We start from the raw sequence: 12,412 nt of genomic DNA, 5'->3' as shown, positions 1-12,412 counted from the left end.
AGGGTCATGAAGAATCAGACACAACTAAAAATGACCAAACAACAACAAAATACAAGTTAGCAGCAGGATACGTTCACCGGGTAAATGATTAGCAGTAGGAAGTCCATCTAAGAGACATTTTTTATAGTAATCCAGTTGTGAAAAAAACAGCCAATATTAACCTGCTTTTAAGAATGTTAGTAGACTGGAAGGTGGATCATGTATTCCCAATGACTTACAAGTAATTGAGGAAATCTTTTTTGGAGGTAGGAATCCAGGAGTGAGGATGTGCTCGTTTTTGTATTGCTACGCATGAAGATAAGGGAAAAACTAGTTATAACTCTCAGTTTCTTCATCCATAAAATGAGGATAATAATAGCACCAACCTCCAAGGGTTGTTCTAATGATCAAACAAGATTAACATGTAAAGTGCTTTGCAAACTTTAAAGTTGGTCAATAAACTAAATTAAACTAAAATAAATTAAGCACCTACTATGTGTCACACACTGCATTAAGTGCTGGAGATGGAATTTATCTCAAAGATCTCACAGTTTAATGGGAGAGAAAACATGCAAACAACTATGTACAGTATATATACAGTATAAATAGGAGATGATCTACAAAGGGAAGGCACTAGCATTAAGAGGGATCAGAAAAGGCTTCTTATAGTAGGTGAGGTTTTAGCTGGGACTTGAAAGAGGCCAGGAAGCAGAGATGAGGAGGGAGAGAATTCCAGGCACAGGGTATAATTAGCAAAAATTCCTGGAATGAGAAGATGTAATGTCTTGTTTAAGGAACAGCAAGAAAGCCAGTATCATGGCATCACAGAACATGTATGTAACAAGATATAATGTAGAAGAGACTGGGTAAGGTGGAGGGGGGAGGCAGTTTATGTCTTTTAATGCCAAACGGAGCATTTCCTATTTGATCCTGGAAGTGACAGAGAGACACTGAACTTTACTGAGCAGGGGTAGGGAGAGTGACATGGTCAGCCTTGCGTGTTAGGAAGATCACTTTGGCAGCTGAGTGGAGAATGGACTGGAGTGAGGAAAAACCTGTGGCAGGCAGACCAACCAGCAGGTGACTACAATAGTCCAGGTATGAGGTGAGGAGGGACTTCATCAGGGTAATGACAGTCTGAGTGGAGAAGGAGGCATATTTGAGAGACATTACAAAGCTGAAATCTACAGTCCTTGGCAATAGATTAGATATGAGTGGGGAGGGATTGGTGTGAGAGAGAAAGGAATCAAAGATGACACCTAAGTTTTGAGTCCTGGACAGTAATGGGAAGTTAAGAAAAGGGAAGGATTTGGGAGGAAATATAATGAGTTCAGTTTTAAACATAATAAGTTAAGTCTTAAACGTGTTGAGTTATAAAGTCCTATGTAAATGCTAGCTATTATTATCCTAAAGAATCCTAGAGTACTACTACAGAGTAATGGAGTAAATATTGGAGGATGACAGAATACTAGAAAAGAATTCTACTTTTAAAAGTTTACAGTTTTCTAGCATCATCTCATCAATCTCCAGAGGTGTTACAACATCTTCTGACTTTCCTCTAACTTCCTTTACCACAGGAAGAAGGTAAATCATTTGGAATGTCACCACTATGTATATTCCACCTGAAGACCTTCCAAAGACTATCAAGTCAATCCACCATACTATGTTTTAATCAATTTTTATCATTGTGGCCCTGCCAAATCCAATTCTTAGTTATCATCCTTCTCTAACCCTCGTACAGAATCCAACACTATTGAACATCTCTCCTCCCCAGCTTTTCCCTACTCTCTTCTTGTTTTCCTTCCTGACTGTCACTGCTCCTTCTCAGATTCATCCTTTTCCCTGGACTTCCTGGGGGTGGATGTCTCCAATGGCTCTGTCTCCAGCTCTTCTCTTCACCCACTACACTCTGCCCCTTTGTCATCTCATCCCTACCCATGTCTTCATTTATTTGCTCTAATCAGGTGACCTCCACACCTATATTTGCAGTATCAATCTTCAGAGATTCAGGCTTGCATCTTCCATCGCCCATTAAACATCTGAATGTCTCACCCTCAGTTCAACATAGAGTAAACTAAACTCATCTTTCCCCTTAAACTTGTCCTTTCTCCTAACTTCCTTAACTGTCAATGACCATCATTTTTCCAGGTCACTCAGCTTCAATACCTTAGCTCTTCTATTCATTTGACTCATCTCTCCCAATTAACGCCCATGCCCAGTCAATGGTCAGGGAGACATATGGAGTAGGCAACTTTTGACTATTCAAAAGTTTTTGATATGCAAAATTTGAGTTTTCACTTATACTTAGTAGCTGTGTGCTATGGGTAAGTTGCTTAAGTTCTCTATTTCCTCATCTATGAAATCAGTATAATAATACCTGCCTTGTTGGGTTATTACTTTGTAAACTTAATGTTCTTTATTTAAAGCACACAAAAAGATAGAGATAGATCTATCTGGATCTATGATTTCATTGGTATAAGCTCTTGGTAAGTAACTTCCTCTACCAAAGAAAGTCTATATTCTTTGCCTTTTATTTTATAATCTTAGAAAGTTGCCTGGGGCATCATGAGGTTACCATGACTTACCTAGAGTCACATGGCCAGTAGGTGCCAAATCAAAACAGGTTATTCCTGGATTGGAGGCCAGTTCTTCATGCAACATACCACACAACTAACCTCTCCCTATATGAACTCTATATAAAACATTAGAAAGTACTTTGTAATTTTAAAGACTGCTACAGAATTGTGAATTATTTTCATCATCTTTGTCAGTTTTATATCTTTCCTGTTGATTTGCTCCTTTAGCCTCCTAATATGGTCCTGCCTAGTTCACACAGTAGGCACTTACTAAATGCTTACTGACCAACTAGTTGCTTCTCCTCTTAATTATCATTATGACCTTCTGTTTTCCCTGCTGAAGTCCACCCTTCCTACAGCTTCTAAAATAATTTTCTTAATGAAGAGATTTGACCATTCACTGCCCTTCTTAAAAACCTTCAATGGCTCCCCTTTGCCCAACAAATAAATACAAACATGCTAAGTGAGTATAAAGCCCTCCATTATTTAGCTGCAACACAGCTCTGTTTTCTTATTTGCTACTTATTTTCACTTACACACACTGCATTCCAGCCAAACCAATCTATTCACTCTTGTTCTCCCATTATATCCAGGTCTCTCCACCTTCTTTGCATTTTTTTTGTCAATCAATCAACACGAATTTATTAACACCAAGAGAACTTAGTACATACCTCCCCTGCATTTATGTGCATGCCTAGAAGAGATTCCTTCTGTATCTCTACCTGTTAAAACTCTTTTCTTTCTTTCAAGAAACAAATTTTGGCACCACTCTCCTCTACGACCCTATCCTTGATCCCTCTCTAGTGATCCCTCTTCCACTTTCTGTTTGTCTTTCCTTATGTGTTTGCCACCATCAGGGAGATGAGGCTGTAGTCAGTCTTAATGAAGTAGCCAGCCCACTCTCTTTAGGCAGTAAATAAAAGCCAGACCTTAGAGCAGGTGTTTAGGCTGCTCCATTATACCGTGGCTGTGCAGCTGACTGTGTCAGAGGGAGAGAGAACAAAAGAAGCAGGTGAGACCTCTTTGTAAATGAGCATTGTCAGTCTGGTTACCTGGACAACTTTCCCTGCTTTTTCCACTTAATGGAACAGGCTAAACACCAACACAGAAGAACAAACTCTTCTTGATTTTGTCTACTTCCTTTAAGCTGCCTCCTAGTAAAAGAAGCTAGTAAACAGTTGTTACCTTCCTGATCCTATGACTCAATTACCTTGCCTCCCCAATTATGTTACCACTGTACTTACCCATATATATTCTAATTGTTTCAATTATTTTTGTACACTTCTTATACCTGCTAATCCTTAAAGGGAGGGAACTCTGTTCATCTATATTCCCAAAACCTAGCACAGTGCCTTTGCATGCAGTAGGCATCTAATAAATGTTTGTCAAATTGAAACAAAACTGAAATAGAGCATAAAAAGCTAGCATTCATACACCGTTTTAATGATTGCAAAACACGTTACAAATTTTATTTCACTTTATGCTCACAACAACCCTGCAAAGTAGATGCTGTTATTATCCCCATTTCATGGGATGACAAAACTGAGACTGAAAGAGATTAAGCGACTTGCCTACCCAGGAAGTGGATGAAACAAAATCTGAACTCAAGTCATCCTGACTCCAAAACCAGCACTCTATCACTATACCACCTCCCTGCCTCTACGAATAGAAATTCTATGACACCAAGAAATGTATTCAGCGAGAGTTGGAGGAAAATCAAGTATAATGAAAAAATAAGGCCAAGGAATGGTTCACTGATGCAAAAACTAGTCCATACATAGGAGAGAACCCTTTGAGCAATATGTCATCAATAAGGATGGTTAGCATATTGCTACAATTGCAGTAGGGTCACCACAGAATGATAAACTCAATTAACAGAATATGTTGAAAACGATTAACAGAATATTTTGAAAACAAGCTCCTTTATGAGAATGGCAACATTAAAATTTTTTTCATAAATCATGAGAGGTATTGTCAGTTTATCATAAGCACCACAATAGACTGATTGGTTTGCTGCTTTTAAGATTGTAATATTGCTAGGAACCGTGGTGTATCTAAGAACATCTTAAGCCACATCATTGATGGGTGCAGGAGGGCATGGAGGAAGGGGACTGGACTAGATGACCTCTACGGTCCCTTTTAGATCAAAGTCTATGATCTTCCTTTTTTTCTAGTTGCTTAAATAGAACTTCTCAAATGAATTGATTTGAATACTTCTATATATTTTTTTCTTTCTCTAAACCCTTGTGCTAAACTTCCTTCACATTAGATTTAAAGACCCTAAAATGGACATTTTTCAATCCTTTTTATTTCTTGACCTCTTATTTAAATTGGGGACTCAGCCTTATCAAACCACCAAATTTTCACTATAACTAACCAACCCAGGGCCTCATTATGAAATCTCCGCAGTACATTTGTTACCTAGGAAACCAACTAGAGCATTGGTAGATTGTAGATTTTGATTTCAGTCTTGCAAAAGAGTTTTCCAATCATGCTACTAAAGAAAGGTCATAAATCAACAAATCAGAACCAAGGTCAAGAAGCACCTGTCTATGAAAATTAATTTTTGTAGGCCTATGGATTTTTTTCAGTGGAGAAAAGCTTCCAGTTGTCATGGACTTCTATGTATTATGTAAATATTTCAAACAGGTTTCTTTACAAACACGAACTGTCAAAAAAAAAATCTGTTTAAAATAAATGGCTGCTCTCCAACCTTCAGCTCTTCTATTTTTTTTTTTAAGGCAACAAAATGACAACATTTAAGAGGAAACACTTCTCTGAAGCCAATTTCACACATCTGGTAGCTGAATACTAATCCAAGACCGAACTGTGTATTTCTTATGGGAATCATTTCGGAGAAAATGTTTAACTGCTACTACTCTACTTAAACCAATGTAAAATAAAGATCACAATGTAGGTCACTTCCCACTCTTCTCAGATTCAGAACAGCAGGAGCCCATTAAAGGTAACATCTTTCCTAGTTAAGTCATGCCAATGTTATGGAATGGTGAAAAATGAGGTGCCTAAGCTATCATCCTTATGCAGAGTACCATGCTGTTTCATTCTCTAACTTTTCATTTGCTTACAATTAACAGCAATGCTAGTCACTTAAAGTGTCCAGTTAACATGAAGTGGACATTTTAAGTTGGCTTTAATGATGCTGATTGACAATTAACAAACATTAAAGATGCCAACAAAGCCAACTGATTTTAAAGCTTAGTAAGTGTGGCCACCATTATTGTTCCTGAAAAGTCAGTCACTGTGTAGTTAATATACCATAAGCTCAGATATTAAACAAAATTTCATTGTACAAGCCCTGTAGATTACTGGGAACAGTACTTGTTTGCCATAAGAAGGGACAGAAAAAATATAATTTCAAACTCAAAGAGAAATAATCACATGCTGAATTAACAAACAGCAGCTGGCCAAGGGAAATCAAAGGACAAAGGTACCATGAGAGTTGTCTCATAATGTTTATGATAACACTAAAAATTAGCTAATTAGATAAAAAAAAAAAACATGATCTGTATGGCACCATCAAGAAGGTAACAGACTAGATGTTCAGTAAGACCAAATAAGAATTAATTGTAGTACCTCTGTCAAAAGATTTCTTAAGCTGCAAATACTACTTTGTACAATGGCAGCCTCCATTCCCATCTGATTAGATTCTGTTAATATTGAGATTACACATTATCTTTGTTAAATCCTATCATCACTACTGTGTACAGGCTTCTCAATATATAAATAAGCAATTCAGTTTGTTAATTTACCTTTTATAACAGTTCAAAGAGCTAATAAACTGAAGCCCTAGCTGAAAAACCAAAGAGTAAGACAATGTGGTCTAGCGTTTGCCATTAGAAGGAACTTTGGGACTTTTGAGTCTTATTGCCAAGATTTATGGTAAGCCTTTAGCAAATTTCATTGCCTACCTTCCCTTTGGCTATCTAAGCAGAAATCAGCTAATATAGTCAGATCAAATAACACCTATTTGGACTTCTCTGATGCTATGACATTTTTAGATGTAAAAAAAAAAAAGGCAAATTCTTCTCTTTATGTGGAGTTGGTTGATTGTCCCTTCTCAGAAGCAAAAACTTGCAGACCAAGGGGGCTGGAGACTCCTTTCAGACTTCAGAGAAGCTCTCTTTTGTCCTAGACTGTGTCAATGGAGGAGAGCTCTCCTTCCAATTGTAGCAGGAACACTGTTTCCTAGAACCTTGAGCTCAATTCAATACTGTCAACGTGGCCAGTGCTATTGGCTATCTACATTCTCTGAAAATCATTCACAGGGACTTGAAACCAGAGAACATTCTCTTGGATTGCCGGCCATGTTGTGTTGACTGATTTTAGGCTCTGAAAAGAAGGAATGGAGCCAGAAGAAACCACATCCACTTTCTGTGGCACCTCTGAGTATTTGGCTTCTTAAGTATTGAGAAAAAAAAATTATAATATACTGGCACTGTTTGGGGGCTGTTGTTTGAGATGCTCTGTGGCTTGTCACCTTTTTTTGGTGGGGGGGAGGTTAGGCAATTGGGGCTAAGTGACTTGCCCAGAGTCACACAGCTAGTAAATGTCAAGTGTGTGGTCTGAAGGCAGATTTGAACTCAGGTCCTCCTGACTTAAGGGCTGGCTGCTCTATCCACTGCGCCACCTAGCTGCCCCCGGCTTGTCCCCTTTTTATAGCCAAGATGTTTCTGAAATATAAGACAACATCCTTCACAAGCTTCTCCATATCCAGGGAAGCAAGACTGTGGCAGCCTGTGACTTCCTGCACAGTCTTCTCCAAAGGACCAGGAGAAAAGACATGGTGCCAAAGCAGACTTTCTTGAGATAAAGAATCATGTCTTCTTCAGCCCAGTAAACTGGAATGACTTATATCACAAGAAACTCAGTCCTCCTTTCCACCCAAACGTAGTGGGGCCTGCTGACTTAAGAAACTTTGCCCTAGAGTTGACTAAGGAAGCAATTTTCAGTTCTACTGAATGTACACCGGATTTAACAACCAGAAGCTATGGGGCTTCCAGTGCATTTTTAGGTTTTTCTTATGCACATGGGGATGAGAATTTTTAAAACTGCTAATAAGCCCAGGCATCATCTCTAAAGAGGTGCTTGTGTTATTTATTTTTTGAGTCAAATTGTACTGTCCAAAAGTGAAAGATGTGATGCATCTTTCTGCAAATGTCCCAATTTTCTCATGCTGACCATACAGCACTCTTAAGTGCTACATCAGAATTGTATTCATTTGATGGGATAAAACTTAACAGGAAGGAAGGAAGAACAGAAGAAGAAAGAGAGAAAGGAAGAAAAGAAGGAAGGAAGGAAAAGAGGCTAAGGTGAGATAATGCGGTCTACTAAAAATTGGCCCTACCTTAGTTGTGGTGGCAGTGATGGTGCACCACTATGATCTATAATGTTTTAGAAACTTACCTTTGTCAGTTCTCCTAATGGTGGTCAGGTACTGGAAGACTGATGCATAAGACATTCATTTATAAACCAGAAAATCAATGTATTAATATACAACAGGAGGTATATCTGGCCTTAAAACCAGTAATGATTATTTTTACAGGGTACCTTTAAATAAGTAAATTCAAAGAATCTTGAAATAATTTGGAATTATTCAAATTATTCAAAGGTTATTGCCTTTTGACCCAATAATTCTATTATTGGGCATATACCCCAAAGAAATCAATGACAGAAAGTATAGCAGCATTTTTTGTAGTAGCAAACTGGAAATGAGATAAGTGCCTATTGATTGTGGAGTAGCAGAACAAACTGTGATATATGAATATAGTGGAATATTACATTTAAGAAATAATGAATGTGAAGGATTCAGAGAAACTTAGAAAGACTTTTAAGAACTGATATGATCAAAATAAGTTAAACCAAGAGAACACTGTATACAATGACCATAACAACAAAAATGAAAACAAACTTAAAAGACATCAGGACTGAAAACAACGAAATGACCAGTTTGCAACTCTAGAAGACTGTTTAATGAAGTATCTCTCTCTCTTCTCAGCAAAGATATGGTGGAAACAGGTGTGGAATGAGGCCTATACTGTCCACAAAGTCAATGTGTCATTTATTTTGCTTAACTTTAATAACCTAACAATAGCTAACATTTACATAGTGCTTTAAAGTTTGTAAAGCACTTTACATCGTACATTACCTCATTTGAGCCTTACTACAATCCTTTGAAGTAGGTACAACAGACATTCTCTTCAATTTATAAGGGAAGAAACTGAAGCACAGAGAGGTTTGGTGACTGCTCAGGGTCACACAGCTAAGAAAATTTCAGAGAAAGGATTTGAATCCAGGTCTTCTTGACACCAAGTCCAGTATGTGACTCATTATGCCTCTATACTTTGTTGTAAGAGAGGGTTCTATTTAGGAAATTATGGCAATTTTTTAAAAGCATTAATAAAAACATTTTAAAAATCTGATTCTACCATAAAAAATAAGTATTTTTTTGTATTAAACTAGCAGCTAGGTGGCCCAGTAGATAGAGCACTGGGCCGGGAATCAGGAAGACAAGAGTTCAAACATCTAACCTGTTTCACTCAATTTTCCCATCTGTAAAATGAGGATAGCATCACCTCCCAAGGCTGTTGTGAGAATCAAATAAGAGAATGATTGTAAAGGGTGTAACACAGTGCCTGGCACATAATAAGTGCTATATAAATGCTAACTATTGTTATTATTACTTTAAGCATGTGACAAAATTATACTTGGGCTGCAACATTATGTTACTAGAAAGGAATAGCAGCAAAAAGCTAGCAATTTTATCTCTGATAACAGATCTGTTTAGATGACTGTTTTTGAACTCAGAACAAGTTTCTTTCTGTATAGTTCAACTTTCATTACTTGCAAAAGTATGATACATTTAGATTAAAAGCAATAACATTGGGGGCAGCTAGGTGGTGCAGTGGATAGAGCACAAGCCCTGAAGTCAGGAGGACCTGAGTTCAAATGCGGCCTCAGACCAAACATTTGACACTTACTAGCTGTGTGACCCTGGGCAAGTCACCTAACCCCAGTTGCCTAAAAAAAATAAAAGCAATAACATTAAAAATTTAAAGAACTATTATCTTCTGACAAAGAATTTCTACTTTCTGAAAATGTAAAGAAATTTTCTACTTAAAAATATCTTTCTGCACTTCCAACTCTACGTGGCTATGGCTTAGTAGAAATCTCTCACATTTTTGCATATGTGCTATAATATAATAATATAAAACTATAATTATACATAATGATCTTATTTTTTTTAAAATATTACCTAGTATTTTAGGCTTACTTAACAGGCTTCACACACAGCCAACACCAATTCTCCTATTACTGGAGAACTTTATCTTAAGCACCAGAAGTGAAGAGATTCAAATACTGATAGAGATAAGAATATAGAAGCATTTAAAAGTCTGAATTTTTAAATGGATTCTCTCCATTCAATTTAATGCATCACTTTGAATATCCTATAAGCACATCTCTGCAATAGTTCATAAGACAATTTCTGTTGAAACTAAACACTAAATTATTATTAAAAAAAAAGGTTGTACCTATAGCTATCTCAACAGCTTGAGTGTTCATATGATTTAGTGGAAAAAGTACTAGACAAATAAAGTCAGGAAACTTGAGTTCTAATTCTGACTCTCATAGCTGTGTGGACCACTGGCAAGTCACTTAACCAGGCCCCAGTTTCCTCATATGTAAAGTGAAAATAATACCAGTTTGCATTATCTACAGAGTTGTGAGAAAAATGGAAGATTTCATAAACCTTAAAGCACTATGTAACTTGAGGTATTATTGTGAATAGTCAGTCAATAACATTTATTAAGCACTTACTATATACATACATGCACGAAGAAAAAGATGCCAGGAGAAAGAATTAGTGGATGCAAGAAAACGGAAAAACATTCAAAATCCCTTTACTCTGGACCTGTGATTTCATTAGTATGATGGGTTCCAAGTGAAGATGGGTTCCAGAACATATAGCAATTTACTTAAAAAAAAAAAAAAGTAGCTTTAGCCACGGAGAGGTTATTGGATTTGCTCAGGGTCACAGAGCCAGTAAGCATGTGGCAGATGAGAGTTGAACCTAGGTCCTTCTATTCTTGAGGCCTGAACTCTATACATCTCAGCCTCTTGTACCTAAATCGACTGTTAAATAAATGGTTTACTTGAAAAGTGGAAGATGCTAGTTTGCTTATCTTAATGGGGCTGAGAGAAAAAGCAAAACTTTATTGCCGTGCTTTGCAAAAAAAAAACAAAAACAAACTACTTTTTAAACAAGACAAAACTAAAAATCACAGCTATTTTCCTCCTCTAGGATGGAGAATAATCTGAAATCAATTCTTGCATATTTGGTTTGATTTCTGTCAACCAACCTCATTCTGCCCTGGGGGAATACATTTCTTGATAAATTTGATATCAAACAGAAGTCACTATGCGCAGCCTCAGATAAAGGGGGAAAACAGAGAGCCCTCCTCCTCCTCGTCGTCCTCCTTCCTTTTCTCCTCCGTTAGAAACAATAAATACGGCATGGGAAGAGACACATACTTACAAACGGACGCATCCCAAACACACCTCAGCATCCCCCCTCAACACAGACCCAGACCCAGACCCAGACCCAGACCCCCCCCACACACACACTCGTTCAAACACAACCAGGCCAGAACGGTCTCCATCTCCGCCAGAATTACAGACCTGAAAAAACTAGAAGGCTACAAGAGGGACAACATTCCCCTCCTCTCCCTTCCAGTTGGAGGAGTAAGAGTAGGAAACCAAAATACACACACACACACACACACACACACACACACAGGTTTGTTTTAGTGCTTTAGGGAAAAGTAGTACTAGATTAATACTGGGAGTATCCCTCTGAGATCCCCAGGTCCAGACCCCCAGGTACATCCTTTCCACAACAGCTCTCACTCTGGATCACTCCTCCCCCAGGGTCTTCAACTTCCAGCCCTCCAAACCCGTCAACCTGAAGTGCAAGGGTTCTTCCTTCTTCCCTAACCTCTCGCCCAAGGAACAGGAGACAATAGGAGGGGTTCAGCCCATTCATTTAAACACCCACAACCCGCGAGAAGGGGCAGGACCCAGAAGAGGCAGAGAACAACACAATCCCCCTTCTCTCCAACCGCCCCCGGCCCCAACCACCCCACCTCTTACCTATTCCACACAAAGAGCACACAGACGCACTCACTTCTCTCCCAGGAGAGGTTGTCTCCACAGTAGCCACGGCGTTTATTCTTCACACATATACATCGTTCCCCCCTCCCCCTATTCTACCAAAAGGATTCACCTACCTGCAGGTGTTTGTCCATAGGAATGCAGGATGGGGAGTGTGTGGCCAAAGGAAGAGAGGGAGGATGGCAGGAGTGGGGTGGCGCTGGGGAATACCTTGGGATCGCGGGGTTGAACGTGTAGGGACGGGGATGTGGGTTATGTTTGCGTGCGTGCGCGTGTGAGAGAGACAGGAAAGGAGAGAGGTCTTTGAGGGTGAGGACCGCAGGCAGGCGAGAAGGAAGAGGAGAGAAGGAAGAGGGATGGGTGAGCTGCCTCTCCTCCACCTCCTCCCTCCCCCCCTCCACCTCGGCTGTGACCCAGCGGCCGGCCCCCCTGCCCCTGCCCGGGCTTCTGGGCGGCAGCCTCTACCTCTGCCTCTGGCTTCTGCTCCGGGGCGGCTCCGGGGCGCTGGGGGGCACAGACAGCGGAGGCAGCCGCGGTGACGGCGGGAAATGAGGGGGGAGGCGGGAGAGGAGGAAGAGGAGGAGGAAGGGGAGAAGGAGGAAGAACAGGAGGTGGAGGAGGAGGAGGAGGAAGGAAGGAAGAGGACGAAGAGGAAGAAGAAGAAGAAG

General features: G+C 39.4%; 1 protein-coding gene and 1 pseudogene across 2 annotated transcripts in view; one reads left to right on the top strand and one right to left on the bottom strand.

Moving 5' to 3' along the window:
- KIAA1958 (KIAA1958 ortholog) overlaps positions 1-12,101 on the bottom strand; it is a 222,300-nt gene extending 210,199 nt beyond the window's left edge. For both annotated transcript variants that reach the window (XM_027839528.1, XM_027839527.1), the window contains exon 1: positions 11,861-12,101. The gene's annotated coding sequence lies outside the window, so the exon portion shown is untranslated. The remainder of the gene's footprint in view (positions 1-11,860) is intronic.
- Positions 6,084-7,622, top strand: LOC114025705 (annotated as a pseudogene).
- Positions 12,102-12,412: the final 311 nt, after the last annotated feature.

Source organism: Vombatus ursinus, unplaced genomic scaffold, assembly GCF_900497805.2.
Source record: "Vombatus ursinus unplaced genomic scaffold, bare-nosed wombat genome assembly UNPS02014832.1, whole genome shotgun sequence".
Classification (NCBI taxonomy): Eukaryota; Metazoa; Chordata; class Mammalia; order Diprotodontia; family Vombatidae; genus Vombatus; species Vombatus ursinus.
The sequence above is the reverse complement of the archived record's forward strand: the minus strand, read 5'-3'. Positions and strand labels throughout refer to the sequence as shown.